This window comes from Peromyscus californicus, unplaced genomic scaffold (assembly GCF_007827085.1).
Source record: "Peromyscus californicus insignis strain IS unplaced genomic scaffold, ASM782708v3 Scaffold_7__1_contigs__length_154581171, whole genome shotgun sequence".
NCBI classification, from domain to species: domain Eukaryota; kingdom Metazoa; phylum Chordata; class Mammalia; order Rodentia; family Cricetidae; genus Peromyscus; species Peromyscus californicus.
This window is the reverse complement of record NW_026294595.1, coordinates 93895535-93913267: the sequence shown is the minus strand read 5'-3', so window position 1 is coordinate 93913267 and position 17733 is coordinate 93895535. Positions and strand designations below refer to the sequence as shown.

The window sequence follows — 17733 nt, the reverse complement described above, 5'->3', positions numbered from 1 at the left end:
TTTTTACATTTATTACAGAATAATAAATGTGCATGTCTGGAGGTCAGATGTTAACTTGTGGGAGTCATTTCTTTCCTACAGCTAGGGTCCTGAATATCAAATGAAGGTCAGGCTTAGCAGCAAATGCCTCTATCTGCTCAGCTCTTACAGCCCAATAATCTTTCTTTAAAAAAAGCTAGTGCTGGGCAGTGGTGGCACACGCCTTTAATCCCAGCACTTGGGAGGCATAGGTGGGCGGGATCTCAGTGAGTTCATGGCCAGGCTGGTTTACAGAGCAAGTTCCAGGACAGCTGGAACCATATAGAGAAACCCTGTCTCAAAAAAAACAACCCCCCACACACATACACACACCTTGTTAAATAACAAAATCAGTGCATCTTATAAATGACTTTTGCTCTGGGCCTTAGCATCATCCTCCTTGTACAAATTCATGTAACAGGAACATGGAGTAAATGGAGAAGCAGCAAATGCACAGCCTGAGCAGAAAGAGGTACAAGCAAAGGAGCACCCATAGGGCTGCAGGAGCAGAAATAAGGATGCTGGAGGACAGTGGTACAGTGAGTGCTTGGTATACTGCTGTCATTAATTTGTCTCAGGATCTGGAACTTTACCATCTGACAGCAAAGATCAACCCTAAGAAACAGTCTTACTTCAAACCACAGTCCCTGGTAGCCCTCTGCCCTATACCTGTGGGATCTTGGTCCGGCACTGTTCTTACAGGCAAGTTTAACGTGTAAGTTGCCTCTTTTGCTGTCTTAGCTGAAGAATAAAACCAACTTCAACATTTCTCATGGGAAGAACTTAGTGGAATGAATAGTTTTATCCTTCTGTTTAGAATCTTAACAGAAGCTAAGGATTATAACAGGTCTTTCTTTGGACCTCCAGTTCCTAAATAATGACACAGAGACTTACTATGAAAACTTGGCCTTAGCTTAGGCTTGTTCTCAACTAACTCTTGTAACTTAACCCTTTTAATCTATTTTCTGCCACGTGCCTCATTACCTCTCCTCAGTTACGTCTGACTTCTTCTAATTCTGGCTGGCGAATCTCGGCCTGATTCTTCCTGGAATTCTGCCCCCTCCCCACCCCGAAATCCTACCTATCCTCTCCTGCCTAGCTATTGGCCATTCAGATCTTTATTAAACCAATTAGAAGGTGCCTTAGCAGAGATACATCGTCACAGTGTACAAAAAGATTATCCCACAACAAAGGATTTATGGAGATGAAACATAAGGTGGTCCCTAAAAGGGAAATAAATTAAAATGTGATGGTCCTTCTCTTCAGATGGTTATGTTACCACTGGGCAACACAGACCAGAAACCACCACAACTAAGGTATTAAGAAACCCAGAAAAAAATAAAAATAAAAACTGAGGTGGTGATATACACCTTTAATCCTGCACTCAAAAGGCAGAGGCAGGGATCTGAGTTCAAAGCCAGCCAAGGTGACCTTGTCTCAACCCTATCCCTTAAATGATAACAGAAAGACACCTAAAGCCCACTTCAACAAGGGCCCATGGAAAGGCCTCTTTTCCCATTGTAACTTACAACATTATCTGAAATTACCCATTTCAAAGTAACAGCACACAATGAAATTTCAGTGCATTCTCAGCTCATGCTTTATTGCTAAAAACATACACATACAGGTGCAGTTTCAAACTCTCAAAACAGTTCCTTTTCCAAGGAGTCAAATGTCTTCAAAACTCCCAAAGATGCATAGATTAAGAAGCTGCCTTTTGTAGTGCTTCAAACATTCAGTGAAGCTCTTTTACATCACCTTGTATACATCAATGGCGCAATGGAAGATAACACGGAAGAGCAAGCAAACAGCAACACCTGTGCTTGAAGGGTAGATGTCACTCCACTGTCAGGGAGATTCCTTGAATATTCGTAATCCTTTTCATTACAGGAATGGGTGGGTTAAGGTTAATGCCCAGACTAGTAATGTTTAAAGACTGATAACATGCTGGCAGAAAGAATATCTGTTTGATCCTTGGGATGGGGTGTCAGTGCTGAGGACTGGCCCCAGGGCCTAAGTGTTCTCCAAGAGCTATATCCCAAGCCAAAAAAAAAAAAAAAAAAAAGTACATTTAAATTAAGGACACAGCACACCATTACCAAAGGTGTCAGAATGTTTAGAAAATATCAGTAATCGTAAGTATATTCTGACTTTGAAGGTGTTTATAAGTCTGAGCTCTACCAAATATACATTTAATTTTCCTGTGTGGTCTGTTTTAATTGACTTTAGTGGACTATTAGGAAGAGAGTGTTAGAAGAAAGAACTCTGACCTTACATCTTTCTAGGCTAGCATATGTATCATCAGTAAGATGCAAAGAACATTTCTATTTGGGATACATCACACACCTCCATTCCTGTATTTCAGTCAGAAGCAAACACCACACTGACAACTCTAATTCAGTTCTGAACGATGGAAGTTACCATTCTAGGTGACGTCCATAGCAAAGCTCCACAGAAAAGGTTAAAATCAATCTCAAACTAGTTTTCCATCATGTAACAGGTAAATTGGATTAAACCCAGTGAAACAGTTTTATCTGAGTTCTATTTAGGTCTTTCACACATTATAAATACTTTTCATTATTTGTCAAAACTATTTGTTGCTTGGATCATTTCCAAGTCAAGAAGTCTAAGCGGTTCTTAGCTTCCACCATGAGTTTTGGTAGTGCTGGCAACTGAACCCTTTTCTCAGCTAAATGCTCTGCCGTTAGATGACACTTCTGCTCCTTTCACCATCTTTGTTCACCCAAATACACATCTTTTTTGGAAGAAGAGAAACTTTTCCTGTCTATCAGGAATCAAAAGTTTTAGGCAAGATCCACACTTTGACCATCTCATCTAGAGTGAAACTGTAGCTCAATGGCTGTAAATGCAGCAACAAGTGCAATCAAAACAGCAACGGCAGTACTTCTGTAACTCTGCAGAGACTCTTAGTGCTGGGTCCCTTACAGATGGTCTGTATCAGTACCTTCCAGATCAGATGCCTTATTACTGAAAAACCGAAGTATGTGCACACTGATGCTATACACCTCCAAGATACTAATTTGTCTCCTGCAAAGGAGTCTAGCTATGGCACTAAGGCTGGCTTCTGCCTATTCAGGGACCGCAGAGCATGCATCTGGCTTAATCTATAGTTTTAAGAAATCCCAAACTTAGTCTACATAAACCTAATCGAGCAAGTCCCATAGCTGGTTGTTTTGCAAACTGAACACTTATTTCTGAAGTAAGATGACCCTACTTAGTCTATGTCCCGACTCTTCTGGAACCCTGCACCATTCTGTTATAGCAGCGTATTCAACATGCTTAGTTTATCTTGTATTTGCAAACATGCTTGGGAATAAATATAGCTAGGAAACAGAGCAAGCATTGCTTGCTGTATTCCTAACAGTTTGAATGTCTTGTGGTTGCCCCTTATTTATCTTGTACTTCCCATTTTTCAATGGAAGTAAGACAATCTTTAATTAGAAAACAAAAATAATTCAAACAATAAAACCAAGCTATTGGTTCAAGTATCTATTGCTTCATTATTGATAAATACATATAGAAAATTACTAGTAACTACCTAATAATGGAAATTCAACCATGCATTAAAATGTTAGCATTCTAGAATCAGTTATGGGCCTGCTACTATTGCTTACATTTTCAACCAGGCCTGGTTTTAATAAACATGCAAACCCTTTGATTCAGAACTGTGGGAAAAGCAATGATACATGCAAATTCAACTGAATATTGTCAGTCAAATTCCTTAGAGATGCAGTCAGGTACACTTATCTACTACAATGCTGCCTCAAAACAGAAACAAGTCATATACAAAAAGGCTAAACCGAAGACTTCTGTTTAGTTCTAAAAGGCTTAGCTAGAAATCCTGGCCCTTTGAGGATAAAGAATAAGTTGAAAGCCCTGGGAAAAAGGAACTGAGGTGACTGTCTTCAGGGAGCAGTAAGTTTTCTGGGTCACTTACTGAGAGCTGTAGGGGTGGTAGGATACTTAGGCAGAATGGTTTCTTTTCTGATTCACATTAATGAACAGCTCCCTGGGGAAAGGTAAGGAGCAGAGCTACAACAATGTAAACTCAAGCAGTAATGCCCTGAAATTTAGCATAGCCCTCTGCATTTTAAAACTCTTGGCCAAGGGGTTCTTCCAAAATGGTATAATAGCCAAGCAATGTTCTAAATAAACTAGAGACAGTTTGCTTGCATCTACAGCACCATGAGAATGTAAACTCCTGAAGGCTAGGGGGTCTCTTCATATTTTGCATATCACAGGTACATAAAGAGTGAACAAGAGACTACAGAAAGACCGAATACTAATTACCTACATACTTTTGAGACCACAAAATCTTGTAGCAGTTTTACACTTAGAACCATAAACATGGCCGTTAAGGGTAATTTCTGATGTAATTAAATTAGCCATGTCTCCATGATCATGCAGGTGTCTGAATATTGCTTGGTTGTCCCAAAACCTAACGTGGACAGGACAGGACATTTAAAGAGGAACTATACTCAGTATAGCCTTTCCCCTCCCCTTAGGCTTGTAATAAAATAATTCAAGAGAGAGTCTGAGATCTACAAAACTACTCTTTAACTTTTTTCCCCTGGGAAAACAAAGGAACACAGACCTAGATCTTTTCACTGTTCAAGTAGCTACGATGGACATGAGGTAAAGGAAGTGAGGAATCACCCCAGTTCCACATTGTATCTTGATGTGAGCTGTGTGATTCCTCAGATCAAGAAAGGAATGAGTTTGCTGGGTTCTCCTTGTTAAAAACTATGCAGTCACACACAGGCCATAAGCTTCATTACATACATGTATCAGACATACAGACAACCCCCAGCCTGGGTACTGCCCAGTCATTTTGTTTACCTTTAATTCCTAACTTTCTTCATCCTAAGTACAAGGAAAAGCCAGCAAGTTCTTGAGGCTCCCCCGCTTCCTCGGACACACCAATCACACACAAAAACAACCTTTTCCTTTTGGAAAAGTAGCCAGGAAGCCAATGAACAAAGGTTACAAAGCATACATCATTCTACACAGTAAATAACTACTAACAGAAACAATTTAAGCAAGACCCCCTACATGTTGGCTTCACTGGGACTGTAGAAGTACATTTGTTTCCAGATTAAGCACTAGAAAGATTTCAACAGCTGTAAACTCTAGGGAAACAAAATAGGGTCTTTAACACATATATGAAAGTTGGTATTTTTCACGCAGATATATTCATATACATTCATAGTTTTAAATGCTTTTTAACTTCGGATGTATTTTCCTTTTGTGGACTCTGTGAGACTGCAGAGGTCCACAAATTCAAATAGTAAGTACTCAACCATACACCTCTGTGAACACAAATTACTATACATGAGAAACTGTTATTGCTACTAAATTCCACCTCCTCAACATTTTTAGTTCATTTATGGCTTTTATTTTTTGCAATAGGAAATATCCTTTCCTATATACTGTGCTACTTTATATGCATTACTTTTTCAAGTTTTTTTAATATTTCCTTTGTTTCTTAAATTGAAATGCTTTTCAGAAGCAGATTCTCCCAGGCGCTAGCCACCTACTTGATATTCTACGGGGATCTATTCCTGGGTCCCTTACTAGACTCATACCTAGTCTGTGTGGGAAAAAAAAGTCACATTAAAAACAGTTTTACATTATCATACTAATATAATGCATGTTAATAAGTCCTAGACTCTCTTTTCTTTTGGTTTTCTGAGACAGGATCTCATGTAGCTCAGGTTAACCTCCAATTCACTATACAGCAAAGGATAACCTTGAACCCCTGATCCTCCTGCCTCAGCTTCCCAAATGCTGGGATTGTAGGAATGCACCACCACACCTGGCAGGCTCTAATTCTATAATTAAAACAAAACAAAACACAACCTACAACACTCCAGAAAACTGTTCCTTCCAAGTTTCCTAGGCAGCTTTTAGAGGTAGGAATTCCACTTTACTAGAAACTTTCTTTTTTAAAACAAAGCAACTACTTTATTTCCATAAGGAAAGTAGAAAAAAGCCTAGAGTACAGGATACTCCAAACTGCTGACAAGGTTCTGCAATTAACACATGCTGCAAACAGGAAAGGAAATGGCCACAGGTTAAACATTCCAAAGCAATTAGCATAGCATCTCAGACATGCAAAATAGAAAATAATTCTCTGGACACAAATAGGGAAAATGAACCCAAGACATATAATACAGACAATGTAAGAACAAGCTAGCTTCAAACTAAGAGAGCAAGACTTAATCATGAAATGAGGCCTTGCTTTGAGGACTGAAAAGCTGCAAAGGCAGTTATTTCTAGCTACCTTGTGAAAGGCTAACATTTCCCTAAGCACAATGTTTCTCAATGTGAACCCACATTTCTGTTCAGACATTAGTTGTTTTGGCCTTTATCTCCTATCCCCAGGGAGAATATCACAGATTCATACACGAAAAAAGTAAAGGTCAAGGATTTTCCACTCTTTTTACACTACTAGTTATTATCAATATTTCATCCTGAAGTTTAAAATTATACTAAATTCATGCACTAACCCCTAACATGGCACTACAATATGCTACCAAGCACTACTGCTTACAAAACTATACACATCTCAAAATGGAAGACATTGGTGATTTTGTTGTTCTTAAACAACTTGTAACACTTGTCCACAAGTATTAAAATATACATATATATATATTTATATTGCACATATCCCGTTTTTGTTTAGTAACTCCAAAAGAAAAACTGCCAGCTTACATGGAGAAGGGAGGAGTCCCGGCTACAGTTGGAAGCACAGCTCTAAAATGGTAGTTTTTGCTCTAGTAAGAAAACCCAAGCAAGACTATGAAATGGAAATGTACCGCACACCAGGCAACCACAACTGGCATGTCCCCAGGTGTGAAATGCCATCTGGTGCTAACAATGCAGGACACAGGAGCATCTTTGATAAAGCACACTCAACACCTGAAGGTTTAAGCTACAAACCTGAAGCATCTGGAGCAAAAGATGGCACCTCCTTGGTGTTGACAGCCCTGCCCGAGGGCCATATCCCATAAAGTTGCCCAAAGGCATCTATGAGATGCTCGGTCACCAGCTAGTTCCATTGTCTTTTAAATGAAAATATAAGTGGCTGGGGTACTTAAAGAGAAAAAATTGGGTTATATTTTTGTTTCATTTTGAGACAGGGTCTGTCATTCAGGCTGGCCTTGATCTTGTGGCCAATCATCCTGTCTCAGCCTCCAAAATGCTGTGGTTACAGGTGTGGGCTACCAAGCCCAGCAATTCAGGTTACCTTTCACTCTGTATTTCTCTAGTGTTTTATCATTATTTGCTCTCATTAAAAGGTTATTTATAATAAGTACTTTATAAAAAAAGCTTTTGTATAAATTCAAATTTGTTGCCCAATCTGAATAACCATTAGGATGTTCAACATTTCCTAATTTTGATCATTTCTATGACTCAAATTCACAGCACTGGGAAATGGTTCCAGAAATCAGCTCCAACAGCACCTGTTCCTAACTCTAGCAACCTTAAAATTCCTTCTCTATTGGCAACTATTGAAAACAACAGTTCACTCCCTTGTAAAAGCCTGGCATCCCATAAAATAGACTTCTGTTGATTTGGAAGCAAAGAGAGGTTTTCATGATGGTTCCTCATAATTGTTAAAGGAAAAATGAACACATATCATTTCTTATTGGAACTAGTTTTCTCAAGGTCTTCCCAACCCTGAACCTGAATTTCCTCTAAATCTACAGTGACTTGGAACAAGGTCCACACTTCTTATTTGACCCGCTTTTCTTATTTGAAGTTTTGTTCAGATCCTGAATTTCTTCCAAGAATATAGTGAACCGACCACAGGACTGGGAACATTGCTTCTGAGATCCATTCTCTGGTAAGAAAGTTCAATTCAAACTGGGAAAATTTACCTGAGTCCCAGAATTTCAGCCTTACATTACATTATCACCTAGAAAAATAAATGTCCAAGTACCCATCTTGGGATGAAGGTTATTTATGCTTTTATAACAAATGCAACTACATAATGTAAAAATCTAAAAAGTCAGATGCTGCTACATTAGACATCGCGACTTCTTTTTCTCAGAAGAGGATTTACACGCCCCCTTAGAGTTATTTTTTCCTTCACTACTGTATGTTCAAAGTGGAAGGCGAGTTATACCATAGGGTCCATCACATATCACACATGTCACTTTCCTTCAGCCACAGCCACATGGAAAACCGAAGTCTCATGTGCTACATGGGATTCCACAAAAAAGAATATAATCTCAGAAAACAAAAGTGGTGTTACTGGGCTCATTTTTCTTTTCTTTTCTGCTGTTTTTGAGACAGTCTCACCATGTGGCCAAAGCTGGACCCGAACTTCTGATCTTCCTGCCTCAGACGAGGCAAGCATCACCCCAGCCTGTTCTCTTTCCACTCCCAACTAGCCACAGGCCTAGCTGGTCCTTCCTGAGAAGGATGAAAAAAGCAAAACAAAATAGACAAAGCTCAAACACTTAAGACCATCAAATTGTCTGAAGCCTTCTCATAAATGACAGCTTTCTTCTCCAAGAGAAAAATCCTGTTAGAAAATGTGGATTTATACACATAAAAATGTGACTCTGCACATACACACACTGCAATGGTTTCACCCCCATAGGAAAGCAACCTTGGTATTCTGCCTTTTGCTTTTATCATAACAGAGGCTTGTTTTTGTCCAGGAAATTCTGTCAAAGGGTGAGCTAGGAATTAGATGATGTTTCTTTCACCTCCAATTATAATGAATATTTGGAATTTACCACTGCAGTCTCAACTGTGCTTATAATAGTGTTAAAACTGGCAGACTTAAAAACAAAACAAAACAAAATGAAACCTGAAGTCACCCACACTTGGCATTTGTTTAGTTTTGTTGTTTGGAGCTTTTAAAAGGAAGAATTCACGATGCACAACCTAAGCACCTATTTCCAATTAAACACCTTCCTTCCACTTGCAAATGGTGTCTTTCTTATGAAGAACTGCAGCAGAAGCTTCAGGCCAGTTGGTTTCTCCTGAACTCAGCAGGACAGCTGCATCCCAGACTCCTTTCTGCTGAGTGAGGTGGCATTAAGGAAAGGCAGGCAGGTAGTCTCTCCATTCCAAACCATGGAGGTGTGTGTAGACAAGACACCCGAATTTCACCAGGGGAAGCAGCTGGATCAAAGAACCAGGACGCCCCACTGAGAAGACAACACAGACATTCCTGGAAAAAAAACATCAAATTTCAAATAGGAAGATTAGGACAGGGACTCCTACGTAAACTTAGGTTTAAAATCAGTATTTAAAACACACACACACATGCACACACGAATATTTTAGTTAGGTGTGCTGTGTTCACTTGCAGCTTGCAGTACTGAGGCTCAGGCACAGGGATTACAGAGTTCAAAGCCAGGCTGAGATAGGTAGTGAGACCATGCCATAAACTAATGACATCTTTTCTATTCCTTAAAATGAAACCTCATGAGGCTGGAGATGGCTCAGCAGTTAAGAACACTTGTGCTTGCAGAGGACCCTAGTTCAGTTCCCAACATCCAGGAGGTGAATTAAAACAGGGCACACACACGTGGGGAAAACATTCATACACATAAGGTAAATCCAAAAAAAAAAAAAAATGTTTAATTAAAACAAACAAAAATACTCTTGGGCAGCACAAGTCATAACTCAATGATAAAGTGTGTGGTTTTGTTGTTTTGTTTTTGGTTTTTCAAGACAGGGTTTCTCTGGGTAGCCTTGGCTGTCCTGGAACTAGCTCTGTAGACCAGGGTAGCCTCAAACTCACAGAGATCCACCTGTCTCTACCTCTTAAGTGCTAGGATTAAAGGTGTGGTGTGCATCACCAGTACCAAACTGATAGAGTGCTTTTGTAGCATAAGGTAAGCCCTGGGTTCAAACCATAGAATAGTTTAAAATAATAATAAAAGTAAAAGTAAAATCCTGCATCCATTAAACACCATTTCAGCAGATTATAGTGGCATAAGCCTATAATCCTAGCGCCTGAGAGGCAGAAGCAAGAGGATCACCACATATTTAAGTCAACCTGGTCTACATGGCAAATTCCTGGACAGCAAGGGCTACAAAGAGAAAAATTGTCTTGAAAAAACCAAAAACCAAAAACAAACAAACAAACAAAAAAAAACAAACAACAAAAACCACCGAAAAAACAAAAACCCAGGACCTTGCATCCTAAGCAAGCCATCAACTCTAGTCTTCAGTTCTTTGTTTATTTGATTAATAATATTTATTTATGTATGAGTGTTTTCCTGCATGTATTTACACTACATACATGCCTGATGCCCATCATGTCAGAAGAGGGTGTTGGGTGTCATTTGGGTGCTAGGAGCCGAATCTGGAGGTCCCTGAAAGAACAGCCAATGCTTTTAACTATTGAGGCAACTCTCTAGGCCCTACAATGGTCTTTGTTGGCTAGCTGATTGGTTGTATTATGATAGGGTCTGTCTGTGTCAGCCAGCCTGGCCTTGAATTCCCAATTCTCCCACTTCAGCCTTTTAATTACTGATTTTTTTTTCTTTTTTTGGTTTTTTTTTTTGAGACAGGGTTTCTCCGTGTAGTTTTGGTGCCTGTCCTGGATCTCACTCTGTAGACCAGGCTGGCCTCGAACTCAGAGAGATCCGCCTGGCTCTGGGATTACAGGCGTGCGTCACCACCGTCCGGCTACTGAATTGTTGTGTCTCACTGTATAACCTTCTCTAACTCTGTGTAGAGCAGAGGCCTTGAACCCAAGAGAATGGCCTGCCTCTGCTTACCCAGTGCTGGGACCAAAGGCATGTGCCACTAATGTCCTGGTTTCGATCCTTATTACCTCAAAATAAAAATAATAGAACTGAAGTGGGTGCTGAGAACATGGCTTATTTGGTAAAGTGCCTGTTGTTCAAATGAGTTTGGATCCCAGCTTCACGGAACAGCACATGAGCATAATCCCAGTGCTGGGAAGGAGATGGGAAGATCTCTGGGGCTAACTAACCAGCTGGTCTAACCAAAACTGGTCAGCTCCAGGTTTAATGAGAAAACTATCTAAAAAATAAGGTGGGGAGAATACGATGAAGACACTTGACATCAACTCCTAAACTCCACAGCACACTCTAACATATATACACGCACACACAAATGATGCCTAGCTACACTTATTTTTTAATCAGTTTATATTTTTCAATTTAATTAAATATGAACGTTTTCTGTACGAAATGAAATTATTGGTTGGGTAAATGATTTATCATCTTACTGTATCTGCTTTGGTTAAAATATAAAATAGGGGGGTTGGGGATTTAGCTCAGTGGTAGAGCGCTTGCCTAGCAAGCGCAAGGCCCTGGGTTTGGTCCTCAGCTCTGGGGGGGGAGATATATATATATATATATATATATATATATATTAGAAGCCAGTAGTGTGGTCATACGAGCCTATGTGCAAGTTTGTACAAACACACACACACACAAACACACATGATAGATAATAATTATCAATGACTTGGTCTTTTGGTTTTGTTTTTTTAAAGCCTTTTTTTTTAAAAGACTGATTGATTGATTATATATACAGTGTTCTGCCTGCATATATGCCTGCAAGCCAGAAGAAGGCATCAGATCTCATTACAGATGGTTGTGAGCCACCATGTGGTTGTTGGGATTGTTGGGAATTGAACTCGGGACCTCTGGAAAAGCAGCCAGTGCTCTTAACCTCTGAGCCACCTCTCCAGCCCTCTTTTTTTTTTTTTTTTTTTTTTGTTGAGACAGGGTTTCTCTGTGTACCCCTGGCTGCTCTGGAACTCATTCTGTAGACCAGGCTGGTCTCGAACTCAGAGATTGCCTGCCTCTGCCTCTGCTTCCCAAGTGCTGGGATTAAAGGTGCACACCACTGCCCAGTGGTCTTTGGGTTTTATTTATTACAACAAATGTCTTACTATGTAGCCCAGATTAGTTTCAAACTCAATTCTCACCTCAATTTCCCAAATCCCAAGTGCTGAGAATAAATATGTGCCATGGTGTCTGGCTTGTAGTCATTTTTATATTTATCTGCTGCTGAAGTTAACTGTTTAGTGTTTTAATTCTATTGCTATAACAGTATTTGGAATGATTATCCCATTACTACTTACTTGCCAAGTCCTGAGTTCAGAATTCTGAGCTGAATATAAAAGCACCTAAGGTCACGAAAATATTCATCCTGTGTGCTAAGGTTCCTGAAAATCAAAAGAACAGAAAGGTAAGTATCATAGCTTCTTTTCTATTGCTGTGATAAGACACCATCATTTAAGTGAGCTTATAGTTTCAGAGGGTCAGAGTCCATGACGGCAGAGCAAAAGCATGGTGGTAGGAACAGTGAGCTCACATCTCTCACAGCAAATAGGAGGCAGAGAGACTCAACAGGAATGACTCTGGGTCTTTTGGCCCCTCAAAGCCTGACCCTAGTGATACATACCTCTAAGACCTAATCCTTCCCAAACAGTTCCACTAACTTGGGACCAAGTATTCAACCATGAGTCAATGTGGGGCCATTCTTATTCAAACCACCTAAGCAAGGATATACATAGCCATTACTAATACTACAAGTATTCCTATACAACCATTCTAAGAAAAATACACTCTCATAAGTATTCTAAAAGAATAACCAGCCGGGAGGTGGTGGCGCATGCCTTTCTTCCCAGGATTTGGGAGGCAGAGCCAGGAGGATCTCTGTGAGTTCGAAGCCAGCCTGGTCTACAGAGTGAGATCCAGGACAGGCACCAAAACTACAGAGAAATCCTGTCTCGAAAGAAAAGAAAAGAAAAAAAGAATAACCATAAAGTCACTCTGTCTACCTACAGTGGAACTAATGTTTAAAAACATCAACATTTTTGGAGAAGTAGTTCTGAAGCTTTTGTCCAACACTTAGAATTTATGATACTAGGGGGCTGGAGAGTTGGCTCAGTGGTTAAGAGGACTGACTGCTCTTCCAGAGGACCAGAGTTCAGTTCCCAGCACCCACATGGCAGCTCACAACTGTCTGTAATTCCAGTTCCAGGGGATCTGGCACCTTCACAGACATACATGCAGGCAAAACACCAATGTACATAAAATAAAAATAAATAGATCTTTAAAAAGAGTGGAAGGGCTTATTTAAAAAAAATAATTTATGATACCGTGGAGTCTTTCTGGAGGGGAAAAAAGTGTAACTGTGCACACACACACACACACACACACACACACACACACACACACACACACATTCCAGGCCTCTGCACCAACACACCCAGCATATGCCTCACCAATCCTGAAATCAGAAGCACAAACCTATGTTGAATTTAACTGAGAGTCAATAAAGGGGCCCCAAATTACAGAGATGCCCCATAAAATGAAATAAGAACCGAATACAAATATCTTACAGTACTAATACTTTGTAGTCACTCCAAATAATATTCTAACATTATTTCCAAAACTATAGTTCTTAAAAATTTATAATTTTTTTTTTTAAAAAAAAGCATCGTAAACCGTTCCCCTTAATTCTGGGTAAGATTTCAACAACGGTGACTTTCACTGTCAGCCGAAATGAATGCGCCATAAGGACATTATCAGGGCGCACAAGGACAACGCTGCTTACTATGGTCATAAAAGTTTGCAGGTGCGAGTAGAGGTAAAGGCTGAAGGGCCTGTCTGTAATACACACACTCAGAGGGCAATACCAGAGGGAGCCTGTTACCTCACATCTCAAGGTCAACGCGCTGGGGACACCAAACACCCAGAGCTGCAACAGGCCTCATTGTTACCTTAACTGATGACGCCTTCGGTAACAGGTCACTGCAGATGTCAAAAACAATGCGGAGATAGATATTCTTAGAGAAATAAGTGGGCGATGAACACTGCGGCTTCCAGACACAGCCCGCGCGAGTGCAATCGTGGAGGGCTGGGTTAAAGCACACAGCGGCCAAAGCGAAGGGCACAGGGAAGGGCGTGGAGCGCGGGAACGGAAGGACGCCGCGGCCACATACCAGGAGGCGGCGCGGGCCGACCCGACGCGGCGGCAAGGGAAAGCCCTGTACCGCCCAGGCCCCGCCGGCTCCCGCATTAGGCTCGTCGCCATCCCGTCCCGTACCACGCCGCCCCACCGGCTGCTCGTCACCCGGTGAACGGACGGCCTTCTCGGCTCACCTCACACGGTCCCGCACAAGTACTCTGCCTCTCGCGGGAGGCCCGCCCGGGCCCGGAGGCCAGCTGCCCGGGGAACGCCTCACTCCGCCATCTTTCCTCCTTCTCCGAGCCGCCAACCCCGGGGCGGAGACGCGAAAGGTCCCGCCCCACCTCTGAGTGCTGATTGGATAGCACCTTGCTCGCGCGCTCTCCTTCCGTCGCTGATTGGCTGGAAGGTACATCAATCAGCACGCTTTCCCTCTCTGGTTCTATTTTTTTTTGTTGTTGGAGCTGTATGCTCAGGTTGAAGTTAAAGAGGAAAGTCGTTACTGTAATTCACTTGAGGAAAAAAAAAAGTCCGCACGGAGGCAGTCTCATTTTCCAGTAAGATAGTGTGGCAAGGCCGAATAACTATTTTAAACTACCGTTAAAATAAATAGTTACTAGTAATTTCTGTCTTGGTCTAAAGGGTTTTTATCCCCGGGCTAATATTACACCCAGAAGAACAGTTTCATGGTTTCAGTTCTTCAAATTTTGACCCATTTAGAATCTTAAAAGCCTCAACGTAGCCTGCTGTTTAAAGGTCGACACAGGAGCGCAGTTTTCCTCACCTTTGAGGGCCTGTCCGCTGAGTGAGAAAAGGTTTAATGGCAATTTTGTTTCTTCCAACTGTAGGATTTAAAGATCCTTTAGCGATGGTTCCAGGAGAGGTAGGGAAGGCAAATAGCGTTACATTACTCTTCCATGCTATGACGAGAGTTCTCCTGGGTAAGCAGTGCTTGCTAAACAACAGGTTTATCATCTGGCCCAATTATAAAATCCAGATTCCTAGGCTGAACTTTCTGTGGGTTCAGACAAAACATGGTTGTGTATTTCCACAATGTCAGAATCTACTGAATAATAATAAATTCACAAGCTACATTGCTTCATCAGCTGCAACTTTACAAGTAGCCTTGATTTCCCTTTGTAGCTGGCAGATGGCAAAGACCTTGTACTGGCTGGCCTCATTCACTAGGTAGCAGGTCATCCACCATACTGGCTATGTCCTCAGCCCAAACACATGTTCTTTTTCTAGTGTTAACTGTGTATCAGATCATTATGCTTCACACAGTATTGTGTCTATGTATATATGTAGGCTACAGACCACCGACAAAGGATTACATAAACCTCTATGTTCAAAGACGTTTGTTTTACTGCATCCAGACAGAGTTGGTACAAATGGGAAAGAGTCGTTGTAGTTACCTAGATATTACTGAACCCAGTTAGAAAGCCATAGCAAACTGAAGTCAGCTGAACGGTGAGCTGCAAAGGAGGGCTATGGTGAGGTACAGGACTGAGTAGGAACACGGCAATTTCAAGCAGTGGGGCCTGTGCTAAGCTGAAGCCCAGAGGACAGGCAGAAATAGTCTTGTCCATCCTTAACTCACTTAACCAGGGGGTCAGATGACCACTGTAGCACAGTGCTGTTTCCTTCCTATTTATATGGGGTGAGGAATGTTCAGTAACGTTCAGTAACTCCTGCCTGATTTTTGTGTGCAGTGAAAACGTAGACCTTCATGCACGTAAGGCAAGCACTCACCTGAGCTCTAGCCTCGGCCCTCTATTTAATATACCCATATCCATGTTTCTTATCTACTTTTATTTTAAATATATTTGTAAGTATTTATTTTATGTAAATGAACGCTTTCCCTTCATATATGCATGCACATGTACCACTTGCTTGCTTGGTGCCTGAGGAAGTTAGAAAAGGGTGTCAGAGCCTATGATCTGGGGTCACAGATTCTTGTGAATCACCATGTCAAGTGCTGAAAATCATACCTGGGTCCCTGCACGAGCAACAAGAACTCTTTAACTGCTGAGCCATCTCTCCAACACATACTTTAAACCTTCAGCAATCCTCCCACCTCTGCCGTCTAAATCCCAACTTACTTGGTTAAGTTTGTTTTTACTTTTCAGAATTGGGCCGAAGAAAACTATGGTCTTTTTTTTTTTTTTTTTTTTAATGCATTGGTGTTTTGCCTGTGTATGCCTGCACAAGGCTGTCGGGAACTGTAGTTATAGACAGTTGCAAGCCACCATGTGGGTCCTGGGAATTGAACCCTAGTCCTCTGGAAGAGCAGTCAGTGCTCTTAACCACTGAGCCACATCTCCAGCTTAATAACTGTAGCGCTGTACTAAGTAATTCTTGAAATTGATTTCTCCAATATTATTAACTCTAGTCTTCTACATTTTTACTATATGGTATTCAATTATCATCCACTAACTTTCTTCTAATTTAACCATGTGAATACTATTATTAATATCAATAATACTGTGCCTATGCCATTGAATACTCTTATTTATTCACTTTTTTTTTTTTTTTTTGGTTTTTCGAGACAGGGTTTCTCTGTGTAGCTTTGCGCCTTTCCTGGAACTCACTTGGTAGTCCAGGCTGGCCTCGAACTCACAGAGATCCGCCTGGCTCTGCCTCCCGAGTGCTGGGATTAAAGGCGTGCACCACCACCGCCCGGCTTTATTCACTTTTTTTGGAGACTGGATCTCATGTAGCAAAACTGACCTTGAGGGGCTGGAGAGATGGCTCAGAGGTTTAGTGTACTGTCTGTCTGTTCTTTCAGAGGGCAGTTCAATTCCCAGCAGCCACATTGTGGCTCACAACTATCTGCAACACCCTCTTCTGGCTACCATGGTGCACAGATGTGTATACAGGCACTCATACACATAAATAAATTTTAAAAGATGATCTTGAAGTTCTGATTCTCCTCTCTGCCCTTCCCATGCTGGAATTACTGATGGGTGCCACCATGCCTGGTTTTATACAGCGCTAAGAATGGAACCCAGAACTTTGTGCATGCTAAGCAAGCACTCTCCCAACCAAGCTACATCCTCAGTCCTATTTATTTAAATTTTAAATTAATTTTAGATGTGATGGTTATTTTGTCAACTTGACATAAGCTAGAGTCACCTGGGAAGAGGTGCTGTATAAGAAAGCAAGATTACCCAGGTGGTGGTGGTGCATACCTTTAATCCCAGCACTCGGGAGGCAGAGGCAGGTGGATCTCTGAGTTCGAGGCCAGCCTGGTCTACAGAGTGAGTTCCAGCTGGTACTGTTACACTGAGAAACTGTGTCTCAAAAAGAACAAACAAAAGAAAGAAAGGAAGAAAGAGAGAGAGAGAAAGGAAGGAAGGAAGGAAGGAAGGAAGGAAGGAAGGAAGGAAGGAAGAGAAAGAAAGAGGATCAAGTCATGGGATGAGAACCCCAAGCAGTGCTCCTCTGGGATCTCTACTTCAGTTCCTGCCCCGACGTCTCTTGATGGATTGAAAGCTGTTAAGTTGAAATAAACCATTTCCTCCCACAAACTAGGTGTGGCCAGTGTTTATTGACATGAGGTTAACATCCCAAAGTTTTATTGTGGCAACTTTGTCTGACAAACAGTTAAAAAAGCTTTGCAGGGTTGAAGCGATGGCTCAGAGGTTAGGAGCACTTGCTGCTCTTGCAGAGGACCTGGGTTCTGGTTTCAGCATCCATATAGTTGTTCACACTGTTCATAACTCAAGTCCCAGGGAATGCAATACCCTCCTCTGACATCCATAGGCA

The 17733-nt window shown here is 41.3% G+C and overlaps 1 long non-coding RNA gene across 1 annotated transcript; it reads right to left on the bottom strand.

Annotated features, from left to right (window-relative positions):
• Positions 1 to 1600: 1600 nt before the first annotated feature.
• Positions 1601 to 14292, bottom strand: LOC128100533 (uncharacterized). Its single transcript, XR_008214825.1, has 3 exons — positions 14160 to 14292; positions 12131 to 12214; positions 1601 to 9229 (listed from the first exon to the last, which is right to left on the bottom strand). It is a non-coding gene; the product is annotated as an uncharacterized LOC128100533 (long non-coding RNA).
• Positions 14293 to 17733: the final 3441 nt, after the last annotated feature.